At 36.5% G+C, this 22,128-nt stretch overlaps 1 pseudogene across 1 annotated transcript in view; it reads right to left on the bottom strand.

The window, feature by feature from the left end:
- Window positions 1-7,051: 7,051 nt before the first annotated feature.
- LOC308421174 (protein arginine N-methyltransferase 1-like) overlaps window positions 7,052-22,128 on the bottom strand; it is a 71,332-nt pseudogene continuing 56,255 nt past the window's right edge. The window contains exons 5-6 of the transcript in view: window positions 9,123-9,199; window positions 7,052-7,248 (exon numbers count right to left, since the gene is read on the bottom strand). The product of the transcript in view is annotated as a protein arginine N-methyltransferase 1-like (transcript). The remainder of the gene's footprint in view (window positions 7,249-9,122; window positions 9,200-22,128) is intronic.

Here is a 22,128-nt window from a genome sequence, read left to right as displayed (position 1 = left end):
TGTCATCCAGCAACAATATTATAACTTGCTGCTGTCTGAGATGGCACCTATAAAGAGAAACAGAAAGAAAACATGAAGCCAGGTATTGGGGGAGAAAAATTTAGTAAAGTCAGTTTCAGTAAATATATTTATTTAGTTTCAGAAAAATGGCTTAGATTTTAATAAAACGGTGCCCTTATAATCCTTACTGTATGTCTCATGAGTTAATGCTAAACTCTAGATACATTTGATTCTTCCCATGATTAATAGACTTTATTCACTTTAAGGGTTTGAATTCTGAAGGACACAAAGAAATTAGTCCCTGTTCCTATGAAATAAGACCATTTATCAGCTCTGCTGTGTTTGCAAAAGAAGGTGCCGTTGCCCTTTGTATTATTGTTAGAGCTCAAGACAATGTTTCTTTACTTATGAGCAGATGTTTGAAATCCTCTAGGAGGTTTCTATAAGACTATGGAAATGAACTTGGCATGGGTACTGGGCTCCCAGGTGGAGCGGTGCACATGAGCTTCCTTAGAAGTGTTAGATCAAGGCTAGTCAGGGAGAGCAACAGAGCCTAGCCACCAAAAGCTGAGCGCTTTGGTGAGTGACAGGTACAGGCTCCTTCTGAAGCATGAAAAGGAATGCTAAATGATTTCCCTGACAGAATAAATCTTCTGTTTGTTTGGTCTGGACCAGATGTGCTACAGGCTGATGTGGAAATGTCTGCTCATGCCAATTTCACTTTAAATCACAATTTGGCAGGCCAGTTAGGTTGGAAAGTTGCAGCCCATTTAGCAATTTAAACAGAAATGTTTTCTAACAGTCTGTTCATTGAATTTGCAAATCCACAGCAAGGCCTAAATACTGGCTGTAAGGAAGAGTTCTTTGGTGGTGTGGGTCACTTGCTAATGGAATTCTGTGTTTATATGGGATGGGAAATACTGCTTTGTTTTCTGTGTTGTACAAGAGAGTCACTGTGCACAAACCTAGTCTCTCTCTGTGTCTAGCACTGTGCTAATGTCAAATTCTACATTTTTGTCCATGACAGTGATTCAAGAATAGAAAATAGTAGGCCACCTACTAACTTTCAACTGCACTATGCAGTTCTCAAATATTTAGGTTAGGATCTAAAAGAATACACCCTTTCCAATAAATATTACATATTTTAAGTTGGTTGGCAATGGAATGCTCATCATATAACACCAAATACTTTTTTTTTTGCAAAATTTAAAATTAACAGAATTTTAAACTATTTAAAAAAAAACTAAAACCATAGTTTTCAAGATTGCAGTATTTAAGTCATTATAATGACGGACTAATGAATAGATGTATCCTTCAGTCCTGGTATTGCCAATTCTGTGAAGATAGTCATCTTACATACTTCATTCATTCCCATAATATAAGGTCTGGAAAGAAGCTTGGTGCATAGTAGTTGTTTAATAAAACTTTGTTAAGGAAGTTTATTTAATTAATCGAATACACTTTATTATTTAAGTGGAAACCAGAGAAAGGATTTGCTAAAATATTATTGATTTCTATGGACGTAGATATAAAATTTGCCATCTTTCCTGCAGTTCTTGACTGAAACTCTTCCAAGGACTTTTAATTAAGAAGAGGAAATGAGGGGCTAGAGACATGGCTCAGTGGTTATTGGCACTTGGCACTCTTACAGAGGACCTGGTTTCAGTTTCCAGCACTCACATGGTGGCTCATAGCCATCCCTAATTCCAGGTGCAGTGGGTCTGACACCATCGTTTGAATTCTTTGCAGGGACCAGACATTCACATGGCGCACATATACACATACAATAAAAAATACTTGACATTTTTGAAAAGGGAATAGAAAAATGAACATGACATCCATCCTTAGGATCTAGGACAACTGAACAATGGTCCATTGTGAAATGTTCACATGGAAATCATCAGTCTTCTCAAACTTATACTGAAAATGCTGTTGCTTTTACCTAGCTCCACGGCTTCTCTGAGGAATAATAACACAAAGTCAATCAGGAATGTAAATGGCCTTCATTGTCTAGAAGACATTATCTAGATAGAAACATGTCTTTGTTTTTCAGAAGAATAGGTTTGTTGTTTGTTAGGTTACTGTTTTTCAAAGAAAAATGTTAAGGGATCCGAATCTCAGAATCCACATTAGGAAAGGTTTTAAAATACAAATAATAACTCCTGATTAGTAGACAAAAGCAAGCCAACTAAATGACATATCAAAATATTAATTGTAAAGAAGAATAAAAAAATTTCAAAAGTCAAAACTATTAATATTGTAAAATAATAAAAGCTGCCGCCAAATCAATTAAAATGCAGAAAGTAGATGATAGTCAAATTCATATTTAGTGAAAGGAAGGCTAACTAGATATCTGACAAAATATCTTTTTTTAAATACAGCAGACTGACAAACACAAAAACGTTTGCAAATATGTAGCTACAAAGATGCATAGACGGAGGGGCTCCTGTGCTTTGTTAGTAGGTCAATTTGGGAATGCCTTCTTGAATTGAATGCCGTGACTAGGAAGCTCCACATTCCAGAATACATCACAGAACAGTATTTCTGAAATTATGAAATGTAAATACAGAGAATATTCAATAAAATTGAAAAATAAGGAATTATGTACATGGATATAAAGAACCATGCACCTGTGTGTGAAGAAGCATACACCTGTGAATGAATATTTGTGAAGCAGTGACTGCTATATGCACATATGTACAATGATCCGTGTACTTGTGTGTAAACATACATGCACCTGTGTATAAGGATGCATGCATCTGTGACTAACGATATAAGGATGCACAGAAAACGATAACTAAGAAAAGTTCAGCTAATGTTGCTTGCTGTTGCCAAATACTGGAAATAACCTCACTAATAGTCTATCAGCAAGAGAAATATTAATGTTATCACTCCCACTTTAAGAAATAATGTAACGTCAGTAACAGTAAATTTCAAATGCATTTAAATTGACTAGCTTATTTGTTATTTCATTTCATTTATGTGTGTGTGTGTGTGTGTGTGTGTGTGTGTGTGTGTGTGTGCCACATGACAAAGTTAGCAATGGCTACCTGAAACTTCCTTAAATATTTTTTAAAGCAGTCTATACCTTATTGGCCAAACCCTATGTTGTGTTTACAGGCGATGTGTGAACTCTCTAGGGATTTTCACACATACTGTCATAGTTTATTTACAGATATAATCCAGGGCATTTTTCTCATGTGAGCAAACATTGGGGCAATTAGAATGGCATTTTGTAAAATGATTATTACATTGTCATAAATACTGTTCCAGGCACCTGGAAAACCTTATTATCCTCCTGGCAAAGATCAACAGAACCACTGATAACTATTATTGGCCACAAAATAGGAAAAGGAAAACCCCAGGAACAAGCCTGTTTGGTTCAGCCAGCCTGGAATCAATGTGGAGAATTTTCATAAAGCTAAAAATAATTATATTGCAAAACCCAAAAATAGCATCTCTTGGCATATGCCCAAGGATCTTGACATTCTACTCCACGGAGCTTTGCTCAGTCATGTTCACTTCTCTACCCACAATTGCCTTGAAATATAAGCAACTTAAATGTTCTTCAGCTGTTGAATAGATAAGAAAACTGTGGTCACTATACACAATGGAATACTACACAGCTGTGAAGACGAATGAAACCATGGCTTACCAGTAAATGAACGGAACTAGAGCATATTATACTGAGTGATATAACCAGACTTAGCATGAGAACCTTTGTGTGTTCTTCCATATTTGTTGTTCCTATTTCTGGAGCTTTAGATGTGAATTTATGATCTGAGTACCCACAGAAATCCAGAGAGTAGAAAGAAATCAGATGTGAGAGAGCTGTTCTAGAGTGAGGAAAGGTCGAGCACTGGTGCTATGAAAGGAGAGGTGAAGAAAAATGGGGTATAGGGAGGAGAAAGATTAAAGTAGAGGTAGAGGGATGAAAGTGGAATTGATACTACCATGAATACCATCCAAAGATATAGAGAATTGTATATTGATATATATGAATATATGTGTGTGTATATGTGTGTTTGTTTATATGTGTGTATGTGTATATGTGTATGTGTGTATGTGTATATGTGTGTATGTGTGCGTATATGTGTATATATGTATATATGTATGTATATATGTATATATTTATGTATATTTGTATATATACATATATATGTATTTATAAATATATATGTACACACATATATACATATACACATATATACATATATATATACATACAAATATAATACATCATGGCTATTCTTGTTTCCCTATTCCCTCTCTATAACCTTTAACTATCCCTGTCATCCAACTACTCATTTTCCTACCAGATTTAGGTATTCTTTTTATATAACCCTTTCAGGCCAATTAAGGCTGCTCACATGTGTTTATACGGTGCTCATCCAGTAGAGCATTTGTAACCAACCAATAGCTATCTCCTAAAGAGAAGTAACTCTCTCTTCCTGCACTAACAGTTTGTTTTTCCTTGAGACTAACGGCGACTGGACCTATGTTATTATTCATGCCGGGCTGTTGAGGGCCGAAGGCTGCGCCTTACAAGATGGTGCTTGTTTCAGGTGCCATGAATCAGCTAAAGTGTGGTAAATAACCACTGGGCACATGTGCAAAGAGTGGTGCGAGCCAAGTCACCGCCAATCCTGGGGTGTCACGATCAGACCACTGGCGGGCAGCCAATCACACAGCGACACGCCACCCTTGCAGGTATAAATTAGGGTGCCTTTTCCTGCCCGGTGTCTTCCTCTTCAAGATGAAATAAAGGTTTTGCTGCAAAAGGATCCTGGTGTTCTGCGTGCGTTCTTGCTGGCTAGCTTAGGGTTACCTTGAACTTCTGATCTTACTGCCTCCCTCTCCAGAGTGCCAAAATTTCACCCATACATCATTGCACTCAGTGTTTGCAGTTCTTGGGATCAAACTCATGTTTCTTGCATGCTAGGCAAGCATTCTCCTAGTAGAGCTACATATCCCGTCCTGTGTACTGCTGTTTCTGACTCCTTATTTGCCACCTATAAGCTGTGCCAAGTAAATAAATGCCATATATCTTAACATTTCCTCCTGTTTCCCCTGAAAACTCTCAGACATGGGACTCTGGTACATTCTACGCATTCAAAATTTTTTTTTTTTTTTTGTTTTCTTGATAAGCATTTGCAATATGCTTGCCAAGTGCTAGCAACTGGGCATTGCTGGAGGCCATATATATTGTGGGAATCACAACATTGTACTTAAGTCAATGTATTTCTGGTGCTCACAGTGTGTCAGGTAGGAGGTTGTGACAGATAGTCCATGGATTCCATTTCTCTGTTTTCAGACTTTCATTGGTCCAGTATTTGAGTCAGAATGCAAACTTCTGATAGAACCATGTTGTCTCATTATCCATTCCTTCAAGGCCATGTGGCCTTTGACATACTCATCTCAAATTATTTTTAACTCTATATTTGTATAAAGCTCCTCCCAGATTTGACAAATCTCTCATTTTGGACAAGGGATCCTATCTTGTACATTTTGGAGAGCTTATAGTACTTCTCATGTGCCAGGTTCTGGACTTTCCAAAATTTTATCAAATGTTTACTATCTGATTAGAAATATGGTCCTGCCACATCAATTTGAGAAACGCTTGTCCATTTGTTGTGAATCAGGTATTAGTTAACCTTGTGCTTGCCCAATGTTATGATCATAGCAAGTGTCAACTTCAGATGTAGAAGTCTTGCAAATGTGTGACTGTTTGGTTTGCTAAGCTAAATTTTGTTTTTCTAAGCTGATTATTTTGCTTCTGGTTATTATCCTGTTATTTCCAAAGTTAAACTAAGTTAACTGTAAGAAAGTCATTAAAATAACCCTGTGGAATTGTTCAGGCCCCCTAAAAGCACAGACACCTGTTGTCTTTTATAACAGTCCCAGATCTACCCCATGCGATTTCTTTATTTTTCTTCTTTCTGATTATTGGGAGATGATTTCCATAAAAATTAGATCTTTACTTCTTGAGAGTTCATCTGTTGCCACTGCTCTGAGCAGGGAAATGCTTAAAATATGAGCCCTATGAGTTGAATTAGAATGCTTCCTGGCATTTTCCACAAGGCTCAGTAGCTTTTTTTTTTTTTTTTTTCTGGTCTAGCAGGAATTCAAGTACTGCTGCTCACCAGCTGCTATTGGGATGGAAGCTGGCTTGCTGTTCCTTTGTCAGAAACTTGTCATTCCCAAGAGCAGCCTTTGTCCCTCAGAAGCCTGCAAACAAGGAATACCTGTTCTACCTAGTCTCTCTCCTTTCAAGCTTCCTTCATGCTTCCATGTGGGAGAGCCTGTACTTGAGGATACCTCTTCTTAGAGCATTAAGTTCAATGTGAGAGGCGTGCTGTATGCAAAAGAGCTTTTATATCATTTGATTTGTGCCCTACTTTCCACTTAATATCTTTCTAAACATAATAGATTTTATTTTACAAGTCAGTGCAACAGAATTTTTTTTTTTATGGTTAAGGACTCAAGTTGGTACTGTGAAATACTGATTTAAGTGTTCGCTTAGTAAATTAGAAATTGTTATTTTACTTAGATCAGTATACAGTATGACTAACTGTATACATTATGAATTTTTGTTTCAAATAATAATTATATAGAAGAGAAGAGGAAAAACAATACTTATGTAACATGGTAATTTATCTCTTTGAATTTGAATGGTAGTACAAACACATTGATTAATGTCTTTAACAAAGATTTGAGACACATGAAACTACCCTCATATAGCAAGTGTTATGTAAATAAAATTTTTAGTATGAAGGGACTATGGTACAGAGCTCAGAATGAAAAGCAGCATCTCATCCTTAAAATCTTGGAACCATTCTTTTTACCTATGTGAAAGTTATAATGATCCATTAGCAAAACCCATACATCTAATTGAGTTTATGGAGTTTCACATAAAACAGGACAGAGATCTATAAATGGTTTTCTTTGCTGTTACTGAAGAATAAAGGTGCATCTATCGCTAATATGTCTAGTAAGTAAAGGAAAAAAACACATTCAAAACAACAAAATTGTGGACTTCAGAAATGGCACATTACGTAAAGCTACTGCTGTGAAAGTATAAGGAGAAGTAATACGTGGAAATACTATCCTTACTCTCCAGCATGAAGTTATTTAAATTTCTTAAGAACAGAGGGACATGGAGACTGAAGAAAATGTCTGTCAGTATCATGGAGTCACTTGGAAATAGATCCATCATTGGTTCAATTGGTTTTCTTCTTAACTGCCTGGCTAAAAGGGAAATTTGTAAAAAAAACAAAATGTTTATGGCCTTGTGAGACTGTGTGTGCCAATGTGTGTTTACATAAGCTTTGTTTCTCTAAAGAACCTCGTCTGACCAAATGTTGAGTAGAAACGGTCTTTTCTTGGTCTTTGCTTATTTCAGAAATATCTGTATAATTTTTTTTCATATTTTATTGGTCAAGCAGCTAAATAAAATATTAGTAAAAACAAATTTTCTTTTCGACAGGTAGATATAGTACATGAAAAACTAAGTAACAAAGTTACTTTGTTTTGCATTCTCAAAGGTATGCAGCACATTTATTATTTATTTTGCATAAGATTATTTTTTTTTGAGGCAGAACCCCATTAAGTTCTGTAGCTGGCATGGAACTCACAATGTAGACCAGGCTAGTCTCACATCAACGAAGATCACATTGCATCTGCCTCCCTTGTGCTGGTATTCAAGCTTTGTACCTTCACAATCAGTCAACATCATTTCTATGAGTTGTAATTTTCATATTAAATGCTGAATTTACCAGAAAGTCATCAGAACTCAGACAAGTCACTTTGTTTTGGAACTAGGAACAATACTTAGTTACACTTTGAGATTTACAGAAATGGCAGCATTACCATCAGTGAGCTTTGCTGTCTAATTTTCTAGATTTAATTTGCCTGAATAAAATTCTAAATAGTTAATGGAACCTTAGCTTTTATATTTTATTACTGAAGAAAGTGAACCCCACAGACTTTTCCTAACCTGATATCAACAAACAGCTTTCTTTGTTTAAAATGTAAGTTTAAAGTTGTTTACACAATATATAAGATGCGGTTTATTTAAACAAAGTACCAAGTTTTAGTATTTTACCCAAAGCATGTTTTAGGACAATCATTTAAAAAAACTTCTATCTTGTTATAAATGATATTTGATAATCACAGAAATACATATCCATTATCTCAGTCACTCTGGGGGCAATGGTAGGAGAGTCCACAAATGTGGAAAACACAGGAAGACTGAAATACAGAACAGCAAATAAAACCAACAAATGCCTCAAACAGTCTGTGTATTAAAAATTATTTAAAAATTTCAATCAGTGGTAGATTGGTGAGGATTAGACATGACCAAAATAATCAAGACAAGTATCATCTTCAAGATCACTGTTGAAATTGTATTTATAGAAAATAAACCAGAGATATTGATAGTTCTTTACTAACTAGTAGAGAAAGGGAAGGAGTAACATGGTAAACTATGATATAGTGAAACAGGATTGAATCACTTTGTTTGTTTCTTCCTTCTGTCCTTTCTTCCTTTCTTTTTTCTTCTGTGAGCATCTGAGTGTGTCTATGTGTGTGGATTATTAAGTGCCCCTGTATGTGTATATATATAATGTGTGTATTTGTGTGTGTGTGCATGTGTGTAAAACACAAGGCTCATTTACTCAGACTTTTTCTTTGTTTCTCTGTAAATATGACTCTCTAATCCATTTATAATTTACGTACTGATGGGAGACACACCTGAAGTCAGATGCCAGGGAACACTGTAAATGAATATTACCTCTCCTACAAGAGAACACCTTTGCATTCCCTTGCCCCAAATTAGGCTATCTGTCAGATTTCCCTATGATACACAGTAGATAGTGAAGTTGCTCAACATGTCAATTTCTTAGGTTCTTCCTGGATTATTGGATTACTCTACTTGTTAGTGAGGAAAAACAATTGACTTAAGCAACTAAAGATAGAAAAGGCTTATTTTGACCAAAGTGTGTAGTTCAAGGAAGAAGAGACCCGTGCAGTTTCTGGTCAATATCCTCTACAGTCAAAAAACATAATGGACAGTTAGAAGGACATGGGCTATAAAACTTCAAACCACATGTCCCACCACTGACCTGCTACCTCAAGAGATATTTCAGTCTTAATGTCTTCAGAATGCTTCCAAACAGCAACCCCAGCTTGGAGGATGAGCCTGTAATAGATAGTTCACATTCAAATCACAAATGGATAGCAGTAATTTAAATACAGTCTTGGATAATTCTCCTCAGGAATTTTTGAAAAACAATGCTTTAAATGACACTTTCAAAATACAAAGGATGCATGACAAAAACAAAGTTGGTTTTGGTTCTCATTGCTTAAGAAGAAAAATACAGAAGACCAATGAGAAGATGCTGGTGAGGCCATATGAAAGGAGAGGCCATTCAATTCCAAATAACAAAAGCAAATTGAATGCAACTGAAATGGGCCTATTGAGGCAGCACAGCAATTAAGCTGTGTTCCTAGGACCCACATCAGGTAATTCAAAACTGCCTGTAATTCAAGTTCCACAGGATAAAACATCTTTTAGTTTGCAATAATACCTCCATGCATGTGGACTTACATACATTAAAACACACAACACACACAGGCACACACACACACACACTACAATAGAAAATTGAAAAAATAATCTAAAGAAAATAAATGAAATATTATATATATATATTATTTTATAATTAAGGTGCTGGCACTTTGGTAATAACATTGAAACTTATGTTTTTGTGTTTTTTTCTACACTTGTCCCATAAGATTTGCCATTCACTATGGAAGTGGTGATATACAGGTCAACATTCCCAGTATTAGACTGGTCAAGTACAAAATATTTTTCCCATGACTTTACTTAAAGTAAAAAAAAAGGGGGGGAGGTGAGGATTATAGAGCTCTCTGCACCTTATAAAGAGAACAAATAATACTATGTTGGGGAAACTACAATATCACTGTAATTCAGATATATTTTCTACACAGAGGAAAAAATCAATATTGCTTCAGGAAAAGTTTCAAGAATATATGGCTAACCTCAATATCTCAAAGTGAGAACTCTTTGGAGAATCAATATTTCAAAGAAAAACATTATCATGATGAAATAATCCAAAAATTCAGAAGTTAGATGACTCAACAGAAAAGATGTTTTGGCATCTTGAGATTACATAGACTTGGAGAAAAATAAAACAGAATTGTTCTAGGCTAAGAGCTATAAGACATCATACAGTATTATAAAATGCAGCATACTGACCTAGACTGATTCTTGATCAAAATATAACTTACACAGTGTTAGGCAAAGTGAAGAAATTAGAATAAATATTGAATATCAAACCCACTATGAACATTTATTTGCTCCTGTAATTATAGTACAGTGGATTTTGTCGTTGTTTTCAGAAAATATTTACACTGTTTGTAGACAAAGTACAATGATGTTTACAACTTCCAAAGGTTCCTAGATTTATACAAGAAAAGGATATGAAGACTGTAGAAAAATTTATTGACTATATTGGTTCCAACTGAAGAGAAAAGGAATCTTTGGCAGATAATCTGAGACAGGAAAGGAGAAGAACTTCTACATTTTATTAAGGAAGAGATCAGAGGAGCTATGAAAGACTGATGGATGTTTAAAAACATGCTTGTTCTAGAGCATGGACAATGTGAGTGTCAATAAAAACAATTTTATCATTTAAATGTATAAACATTTTGATATCATTAATTCTTACTGATGAATTGAGGATTGTTTATTTATGCAATGGAATGATCCAAAATTGCTAAACAAAGACTAGAATTAAATATATCTAATTTTCTATAAAGCTGTTACTTTAAAAGAATTTAAAAAGCCTATGCCATCATAAACACTAGGTTCTGGGAACATGTCTACATGAAACTTCTGAGATTGTTTAGCTTGACATATTTGAGTTTAAAAATAGACTCACACAAAATTATATAAAAATGAATTTAATTAAAGTCAAATACATAAAATGTATGTTAATTCATATATATATATATATATATATATATATATATATATATATATATAAAATCTTCACAGAGATAATACTATCCATAGAAGAGAGAATGAACAAATTTTATTTATTTGATTTAATTGCTTTGAAGTAATATAATTGTAATTGTTTAAGTGTTTTTAAATATACATGGAATAAAGAAATTCAGGCCTTTGATCTCAATTGTAGGAAACAAAAGCATGAAAATAAAATAAGATAAAGGAGAACAATCATTAAAAGAGATTTGAAAAAAAGTCTTTCCCAAGGAAGCACTTGGGATCTTTTGAATGTGTTCTACACAGGATTTTTGAAATTGCTTGGACTGATGACAAATTAGTAGCCTAAAATTGGCTCATGCAGAAATATAGATTGGAATTTAATTAAAGCTGAATATATAGGAATAGATGTTAATCCAAGTTATATAAGGAGAAAGGGTGCCCAGAAGAGCTGCAGGAGGGCTCCAACTCCTGAGCCCAGAGGTGAGTCTTCACTTTCTTCCCACTGTCTATCTCAGGAGAGATCACCTAGAACTCTCAGGTCCCATGTATTGGTTCTGCCTGGGAATGGACACGTCCTGCCCAAGGCCAGAACCATCCCAGTTTCATCAAGACTGGCAGCCTGCCCAGAGGTTGTTGGGCTGCACAGAAGAGCCATAGGAGAGCACAGAGGCGAGACCACACTCACTCCCTGCTGACTCTCCCAGAACACTCAGGGCACTGGTGTGGCCTGGGAACAGATACATCCTGCCCAAGGCTAGACCCAGCATAGTTGCATTAGGACTGAGCAATGCCATCAGAGCTCACAGCCTACTCCGAAGACCAGGGGCCCACAGACCCACAGGAGAGGCAAGCTCCAGTCAGAAACAACATGATCATCTAGCAGCACCAAAAATAAGATGGCAAAAGGCAAACATAAATATCTAAGAAATGGAAACCACGACAACCTGGTAACATCAGAACCCAGTTCTTCCACCACAGCAAATAGTGGAAATCTCAACTAGAAAAACAAGCTTTAGACTTAAAATCATACTTCATGATGATGATGGAGATCCTAGAAAAGCACACAAATAACACACTTAAAGAACTACAGGGAAGAAGCCAGGAGAACACAAGCAAACAAGTTTAGGCCTTTAAAGATGAAACACACACACACACACACACACACACACACACACACACACAAACAAAAAAAAACAAACCAAAACACAAACAAACAAACAAAAACCCCACACAAAAGACCCACAAAAATTACTTAAAGAGCTACAGGGAAGCACAGCCAAACAGGCAAAGGAATTGAAAACAGAAATAGAAAACATTTTTAAAAAATCAAAAAAGGAGACAATACTGAAGTCCGAAATTGTGGAAAGACATTAGGAGTCATAGATGCAAGCATCAAAAACAGAATACAAGAGGTGCAAGAGAGAATCTTAGGAGTAGAAGACACTATAAAAATCACTGACATACAGTCAGAGAAAATGCAAAAATCAAAAAGATTCTAATCCAAAACATCCAGGAAATCCAGTACATAATGAGAAGACTAAACCTAAGGGTAGTAGAAGTAGAAGAGAGTGAAGACTCCCAACTAAAAGGCCCAGTAGATATCTTAAACAAAATAATAGAAGGAAACTTCTCTATGCTAAAGAAAGAGATGACCAGAAACATACAAGAACTACAGAATCCAAAATAGATTGGACCAGAAATTCTTCCAACATATAATAGTCGAAACACCAAATGTTCAAAACAAAGAAAGAATACTAAAATCAGTAAGTAAAAAAGGATAAATAACGTAAAGGCAGACCAATGAGAATTACACCCGACTTCTCAGCAGAGACTATGAAAGCTAGAAGATCCTGGTCAGAAGATCAGACATCATATAGACTCTAAGAGAACAGAAGGCCAGCCCAGGTTACTATATTCAGCAAAACTCTCAATTACCATAGATGGAGAGACCACGATATTCAAAGACAACACCAAGTTTACACAGTATCTGTCCACTAATCTAGACCTACAAAAAATAATAGATTAAAAATCTAACACAAGGAAGGAAACTATACCATAGGACAGGCAAGAAAATAATCATACAAGAAAACCAAAAAGAATAAAAACACACAAACATAATTCTACTTATAACAACAACAAAAAACTAACAGAAAACAAAAATCACTATACATTAATATCTTTTAGCATCGATGGACTCAATTCTCCAATAAAAAGACATAGACTATCAGATTGGGTACATAAACAGGATCCAGCATTTTCCTGCATACAGGAAACTCATCTCTGCGACAAAGACAGACACTACCTCAGAGTTAAAGTCTGGCAAAAAGCCTCCAAGCAAATGTTTCAAAAGGAACAAGCATGATTAGCCATTATAATATTGAATAAAGTAGATTTTCAACCAAAAGATATCAAAAAAGATAAGGAAGGACACTTTTTACTCATTATAGTAAGAATCTATCAAGGTGAACTCTAAATCCTGAACTTCTATGCTCGAAATACAAGGTTAACCACATTTGTAAAAAGGAGCCCTATATAAGCTCAAAGCATACATTACACCACTCACAATAATAGTGGGAGACTTCAACATCCCACTCTCATCAGTGGACAGATCATGGAAACAGAAACTGAGCAGAGACACAGTGAAACTAGAAGAGGTTATGAGCCAGTTGAAATTAACAGACATCTACAGAATATTTCATTCTAGCAAAATAGAATACACTTTCTTCTCAGCACCTCACAGTACCTTCTCCAAAATTAACCATATAGCCAGTCACAAAATAAACCTCAACAGATATAAAAAGACTGAAATACTCCTATGTATCCTTTCAGATCACCACGGATTAAGGCTGGTTTTTAATAACAACAAAGACAACAAAAATCCGACATACACATGGAAGCTGAACAATTTGCTACTCATTGATAACATGGTCAAGGAAGGAATAACGAAAAAAATTGATTTTTTTTTTAGAATTTAATGAAAACGAAAGCACAAAATACCCAAACCTATGGGATACAATGAAAGCAGCACTAAGAAGAAAACTCATAGTTCTGAGTGGCTCCAAAACGAAACTGGAGAGAGCATACACTAGCTGCTTGACAGCACAGCTGAAAGTTCTAGAACAAAAAAGAAGCAGATACACCCAAGAGGAGTAGATGGCAGAAAATAAACAAACTCAGAGCAGAAAACAACCAAGGAGAAACAAAAAGAACTATACAAAGAATCAATAAAACCAGGAACTGGTTTGTTGAGAAAATCAACAAAATCAACAAACCCCTTATCTAGACTAACTAGAGGGCACAGAGAGAGTATCCAAATTAACAAATCAGAAATGAAAGGAGAGACATAACAATAGAAACTGAGGAGATTCATGAAATCATCAAATCCTACTACAAAAGCCTAAACTTAGCAAAACTGGAAAATCTAGAGAAAAAGGACAAATTTCTAGACAGGTAACAGAAAAGTTAAATGAGGATCAGATAAAACATCTAAACAGTTCTATAACACCCAAAGATATAGAAGTGGTAATCAAAAGCCTCCCAACCAAAACAAAACAAGAAAAGCCCAGGACCAGATGGGTTTAGTTGAATGGAGAATTCTATCAGACTTTCATAGAATTCCTTATACCAATCCTCTCCAATTCATTGCACAAAATGGAAACAGATGGAATAATACCCAACTTGTTTCTCGAAGCCAGAATTCCTCTCTACCTAAACCACACAAAGACTCCACAGAGAAAAAGAATTTTAGATTAATTTTTCTCATTAACACTGATGCAGAAATACTCAATATAATTATTGCATACCAAATCCAAGAATACAACAAAAAGAACATTCATCATGTTCAAGTAGGCTTCATTGCAGGGATGCAGGGATGGTTCAATATACAAAAATCCATCAATGTAATCCACCATATAAAAAATCTTAAAGAAGAAATTACATGAACATCTCATTAGATGCTGAGAAAGCATTTGACAAAATTCAGCACCCCTTCATGTTAAAAGTCTTGCAAAGATCAGGAATCCAAGGTCTATACCTAACAACAGTAAAAGTAATATACAACAAACCAGTAGCCAATATCAAACTAAATGGTGAGAAACGTGAATCAATCCCACTGAAACCAGGGATTAGACAAGGCAGCCCACTCTCCACCTTCCTATTTAATATAGTACTGGAAGTCCTGGACAAAGCAATTAGACAAGAAAAGGAAGTGAAAAGGATACAAATCAGAAAGAAGTCAAAATATCACTTTTCTGCTGATGATATAATACTATACTTAAGTGACCCCCAAAATTCCACCAAAGAGCTCATACAGCTCATAACTACAGAAAAGTAGCTGGTTATAAAATTAACTCAAACCAATCAATAGCCTTCCTCTACTCAAAGGATAAATATGCTGAGAAAAAAATTAAAGAAAAGAAACCCTTCACAATCGTATATAAAATACCTTGGTGTGACCCTAAGCAAGTGAAAGATCTATATGACAAGAACTTCAAAATTCTGAAGGAGTAAATTGAAGCAGATTCTAGAAGATGGAAAGATCTCCCATGCTCATTGATTGAATGGATCAACATTGTAAAAATGGCCATCTCACCAAAAGCAATCTATAGATTCAATGCAATCCCCATCAAAATTCCAACTTAATTCTTCATAGAGTTGGAAAGAGCAATTTGCAAAATCATCTGGAATAACAAAAAAGCTAGGTTAACACAATCTATCTCAACAATGAAAAGACTTCTGTGGGAATCTTCATCCCTGGCTTCAAGCTATAGTACAAAGAAATTGTGATAAAAACCAGATGTTATTGGTACTCAGATAGGCATGTATATCAATGGAACAAAATTGAAAACCCAGAAATGAACCTTCCCACCAATGGTCACTTGATCTTTACAAAGGAGCTAAAAACATTCAATAAAAAGAACAGCCTCTTCAAAAATTGGTGTTTGTTGAATTGGCAGTTAGCATGCAGAAGAATGCAAATCGATCCTTTTTTATTTCCTTGTGCAAAGCTCAAATCCAAGTGGATAAAAGACCTCCACAAAAGACCAGGGTCACTGAAACTATTAGAAGAGAAGGTGGGGAAGTGCTTAGAACACACAGGCACAGGGGAAATTTTCCTGAACACACCACCAATAGCCTATGCTCTAAGATCAAGTATCAACAAATGGGGCCTCATGAAATTGCAAAGTTCCTGTAAGGCTAAGGACAATGTCAAGAGAAGAAACCCCAGCCAACTGAATCAGAAAGAGTCTTTACAAATCCTACATCTGATAGAGGGCTAATATGTAATATATACAAAGAACTCAAGAAATCAGACTCCAGAGAATTAAATGATCCTATTAAAAATGGGGTACACGGCTAAATAAAAAATTCTCAACTGAGGAATACTTAATTTCCAAGAAGCACCTAAAGAATCGTTCAACATTTCTAGTCATCAGGAAAATGTAAATCAAAACAACCCTAAGATTCCACCTCACACCAGTCAGAATAGCTAAGCTCAAAAACTTAGATGACAGCAGATGCTGGTAAGGATGTGGAGAAAGAGGAATACTCTTCCACTGTTGATGGGTTGTAAGGTGGTTATTCTGGAAATCAGTATGGCGGTTCCTCAGAAAATTGGAAATAGTACTACCTGAAGACCTAGCTATTCCACTCCTGGGCATATACCCCAAAGGTGTTCCAACATATAATAAGGACACATGCTCCACTATGTTCTTAACAGCCTTCTTCATAATACCCAGAAACTGGAGAGAACCCAGCTGTCCTTAAACAGAGGAATGGATACATAAAATGTGGTACATTTATACAATGAAGTACTTCCTCAGCAACTATTAGAAACAACTTATGAAATTACTAGGCAAATTGATGGAACTAGATAATATTCTGAGTGAAGTAACCCAGTCACAAAAGAACACACGTTGTATGCAGTCACTGATAATTGAATACTTACCGTAGAAAGCTCTGAATACCCAAGAAACAATTCACAGACCTTATGAAGCTCAAAAAAGGAAGACCAAACTGTGAAAACCTCAGTTTTTCTAAGAAGGGAGAACAAAATAATCATGGGAAGAGGCACAGTATCAAGTGGAAGAGCAGGGTTCATTCAGGGGCTGCCACACATGGGTATCCACCCTATGTGCAGCCTCCAACCCAAGCTCTACAAGCACTATCTCTGGTGTGAACCAGATAGGGGTGCCTTCTCAGAGGCTCTGCCAGAGTGATTCAGCTGAGCATCCTTGAAGCTAACCATCAGACTGAGCCCTGGGGTCAGGATGAGGTTGCTGGGGGAGTGCAGAATAAAGGAGCTGAAGGGGGTCACAGCCTCATGAGAAGAACAACATTGTCAACCAACCAAATTCTTCAAAGCTCCCATGGACTAGAACACCAACTACTGAGCATGCAACGAGAGGCCCAGGGCTCCATTTGCATATGTAGTGGAGAACAGCAATGTTTGGCATCAATGTGAGAAGAAGCATTTTGTTCAGTAAGGGTACTTTTTCCCAATGTAGGGGAATGCCAAGGCAATGAGGTGGAGAGTGTAACTGGAAGCTAGTGTACCTTCATGAAGATAAGTGGGGGAGGATGGGAGCCGGGTGAGCAAGGGGGATAACATTTCAAATGTAAATACAAAAATTATCTAATAAAAAAATTAAAAAAGAAAGATATGTGTGACGAGAACTTCAAGTCCCTGAAGAAAAAAATTAAAGATGACTTCAGAATTTGGAAATATCTCTCATGCTCATGATCAGGAAGTGAAAATAGCCATCTTACCAAAAGTAATCTACAGACTCAAAGCAATCTTTATCTATATATCTATATCTATCTATCTATATCTATCTATCTATATCTATCTATATCTATCTATATCTATCTATCTATCTATCTATCTATCTGTCTGTCTATCTATTTATCTATAAAACAGATTTTGAAAGAGCAATTCTGTACTTCATAAGAAAAAAACAAAAAACTCATGGAAGCCGAAACAATCCTGAACAATAAATCTTCTGGGGGAATCACCACCCCTGACCACAAGCTGTACTGAAAAAGACATATTGATCAATGGAATAAAATCAAAGACCCAGAAATAAACCCACAAATCTATGGGTTCTTGATTTTTGGCAAAGAACCTAAAAGCATACAATGAACAAAAAAGAAAGCATTTTCAACAGATGATGCACATCTAACTGGCATTCTGCATGTAGAATAAATATAGATCTGTATTTATTAACTTGAACAAAGCTGAAGTGGATCAAGAACCTCAAAATAAACCAGATACACTGAATGTAATAGAAGAGAAAGTGGAAATAAGCCTTGAACGCATTGGCATTGGAGAAAATTTCTTGAAGAGAACTCTGATGGCTCAGGCTCTAAGATTATCAATTGATAAACTGGACCTCATGAAACTGAAAAGCTTCTGTAAGGTAAAGGACACTCTCAATAGAACAAACTGGCAGCTTGCCGATTGGGAATGTATCTTCACCTCCATCTGCTAAAGGGCTAATATCCAAAACATAAAAACCAAGAATGTTAGTCTATAAAACCCAAATAATTCAATTTAAAAATGGGGCACTGAGCTAAACAAAATTTTCATCATGAAGATGCTTAAATCCCACATAGAAGGGGGAACAAAATGGAAAGGAGGAACCTGGGTGGGAGAAAAGAAGAGGGGCATGGGGGATAGGACAAAGTATGGGGAGAGACAGGAGAGAGGTTGAGGGCTAGAAGAATGAATGAGAATGTGCTGTAGCTGGGGGTAATGGGTATGGGGAATCTCCATGATGTCCCAGAGACCTGGGATCAGGAAGGCTCCCAGGAGTCAATGCAGCTGGCCTCAGCCTAAATACCCAACAATGGGGACGTGGAACTTGAAAAGGCTACCTCCAGTAATCCGACAGGACAGCCAGTAGAGGGATAGGAACACCAAACAAAAATATTGACCCCAAATTAGCCCAATTGAGATCAATCCCATGGGTAGGAACCAATCCCTGATACTATGAGTGATTCTATGTTGTGTGTGCAGACAGGAGCCTAGCTGAGCTGTTATCTGAGAGGCTGACTGAAACACCTGCAGATATCCACAGCCAAACACTGGATGGAGGTAGGGGATGCTATGGAAGAGATAGGGAAAAGATTAAGGTTCTAAAGCCCTAAAGACAATGGCAGTCCCACGGAAGACCAACTGTGCCAACTAACCTGGACCCCATGGAGTTCCCAGAGCCTGAACCACTAACCAAAGAGTGTAAACTGGCTAGTTGGACACCCCTGGCACATATGCAGCAGAGGGCTGCTTTGCCTGGCTTCAGTAGAAGACAGTGTGCTTAATCCTGCAGTCTTGATGCAACAGGGTGTGAGATACCCAGGGTTAGGATATCCTCTAGGAAGCGAAAGGGAGCAGCGATGAAAGGAGTATCCTTGGAATGGGGGTAATGAAAGGGGAACAGCATTTAGGATGTAAATACATACATTCAAAATATTGGTTTTTTTTTTTTATATTACATCCTGACTGCAGTTTTTTACTCCAGTCTCTCTCCCCAACCTCCTCTCTTCCCTAGGTGGTTGCCCTTTCAGTTACCCCTGAGAAAAAGCAGGCCTCCCAGGGACATCAACTAAACAGGGTAAAAGGATAACAAGCTGCAATAAAACCAGGCAGATCAAGGATGGGCAAGACAATCCAGTAGAAGGAAAAGCATCCTACAAGGAGACAAAAGAACCAGGGACAGCTCCGTTCTCATTGTTAGCATTTCAACAAGAACACCAAGCTATTCAGCCATAATGTATTTGCAGAGGATGTAAGTGAGACCCCTGTAGGCTCCCTGATCTCTGTGAGTCCCTATGAGTCCTCATCAATAGACTCTGCAGGCTGAATTCTTGTTGTGTTTTAAAAATATGTTATTATTATTATTATTATTTATCATCATCATCATCATCATCATCATCATCATCCTCATTATTTCAACACCTGTTGTTCCAATGTCTCTTTTCTCATTTTGGAATGCTTTCCTCTGTGTTTTTACTATTACTAGAATTCATTGAAATTTCTCACCATAGTTATTTTGTCTTCTTTGTTGAGTGGCTCATCCATCTCTATTCTTTCCAAATTACCCACTGGCACTCATTTTGATTCATTTAAAGACACCTTGTTTTCTTCACTGTTTTTACTTCTTATAGTCCTGAGCTATGTATATTTCTTTGAAGGATTATATACTTAATCCCAGCCTTTACAATGTGGCTTGAGCCAGGAATGACCTTCAACAGTAAATCTATTCAGAAATGTGGACCTGCTCTTAGGCTGTGCGCTGAGCCTGTGAACTGCCTCAGCTGTAGCAGCACTAGAGGGAGCACTGAGCCCAGCACTACTGTGGCTCCTGGGGCATCAAAATGGAGTCTTATGGAGGCTGAAGTTGTGGCTCAGATCTGCCTGCTACTGGGAGTTGTCCAGGGCCCAGGACTGTGATAGTTGACTGGTAGGTGATATGGAAATTCAGGGTTATGAGTTTCTGCCTGCTCTCAGTGAAGGTCTGCAGGTTGAATGTTTTGGAATCCTGAGATATACAGGTCTATTCCAGTAGTGGTATTTTGCTATGGTCCAATTTGGGGGAATTCAGAAAACGTTTTCTGATGATTTTCCTCCCCTAAGTTGCTAAAATCTGTCAATTTTTTAGATCAGAAAAAATGGCGACTGAGATAATGAAAAAAATTTTTATGTTTTTCAATGGAACGTTTCTTTTTACTCTGATATGTAAATGAGGATGGTTGTCATAGCTTCTGTAAAGGTGTAACAGTGTGGGCCACTGATAAAATTGATGGTTTTGTGGGGAATGATTGCAAGAGCTTTGTTTATTTGTTTTTTTCCATTTTTCCCACTCTTTCTCCCAAGTCTTACTTTTGCCTTTTGAAAGATTTCAAATTTAAAGATATACACTACAATAGCTACAGAAAAAGAAACATATTATTTGGAAAATGCTCCATAATAATATAAAAAGAAAGAGAAGATATAAAACAAGATTCACCAAGGGCTGATAATATCTGAATACAAGAAGGAGACAAATATTCTTTTAAATTACCAATTTCATCTATTGAAATGTAGCTTGGAATGAGTGCATGGACGTCTCCCTAGCACTCACTAATCTGTATTGGGGTAGCAGGTACCATCCTAATAAAAGGGGGACATTTACAAGAGATGGCATTGCTCCCAAGAGTATATTGATTGCTAATTTTATTATCTCCATTTTTCAGACAAGGAAAGTAAAGAGCCCTTCAAATTTTCAGTATAGATAGTTTGCAATTCCAGACACTTGAAGTTCAAAGGTTTTGTGCTTAATCAGAAAGAATTCAATCATACAGATGATACTTTCTCTGGGAGGTCTTGGCCTTCATGATTGGCTGTCTTTTTTGTTCTTTTTCATGCAGAAAATCTTCTGTGGATCCTTTGGAGGGTGTAATTTCAAATGACAGAAATGAGCATATATTAACAACCCTAGTGGCTTTTGACTCTGTGTCTCTACTATCTATAAGTATATTATGATCTATGCAAAGAGTGAGCACAGGTATTCCACAGGGACTTGACTATTAAGTTTGGAGGAAGCAGAGTTGGGCAATCATGTTATTATATTGCAAGGGATGCTCACAAAAAAAATCACCATTCATAAAGGTGAAAAGAAAGACTTTATTTGCTGGCCAATGAGTACATGGAACTTGATGGTTGGGATACTTCAGTTATCAAGGAACAGACATACTTGGGGACTTTCCTGGAACAGTGTACTAGGCCCTTGTTCTTATTTTAGCAGGTGCTGGAACTTATGTGCTGGTTTTTAGTATAAGAATGATGTCAACATGGTTTCAGTCATGCTAAGGTCTAGGGAGGGGGTTATCTGTTACATTATATTGACATTTTTCATTTGTGTGCAAAACAAAGAATTAAGGTTATTCCTTCTATGGGGAAGAAGTGTTCTTTGCAAGGAATGGGAACTGAAAAAAACTTATTTTGACATTTTATTGACTACAGTAACTTGGAACAAGTGGACTGATAAAAAACAAATGAGAGTTGTAACATATTTAAAATCTTTCATATGCTAATGTTTCCAGATAATAGAAACAAA

Source organism: Micromys minutus (assembly GCF_963924665.1).
Source record: "Micromys minutus genome assembly, chromosome: 5".
Lineage (NCBI taxonomy): Eukaryota > Metazoa > Chordata > Mammalia > Rodentia > Muridae > Micromys > Micromys minutus.
The sequence above is the reverse complement of the archived record's forward strand: the minus strand, read 5'-3'. Positions and strand labels throughout refer to the sequence as shown.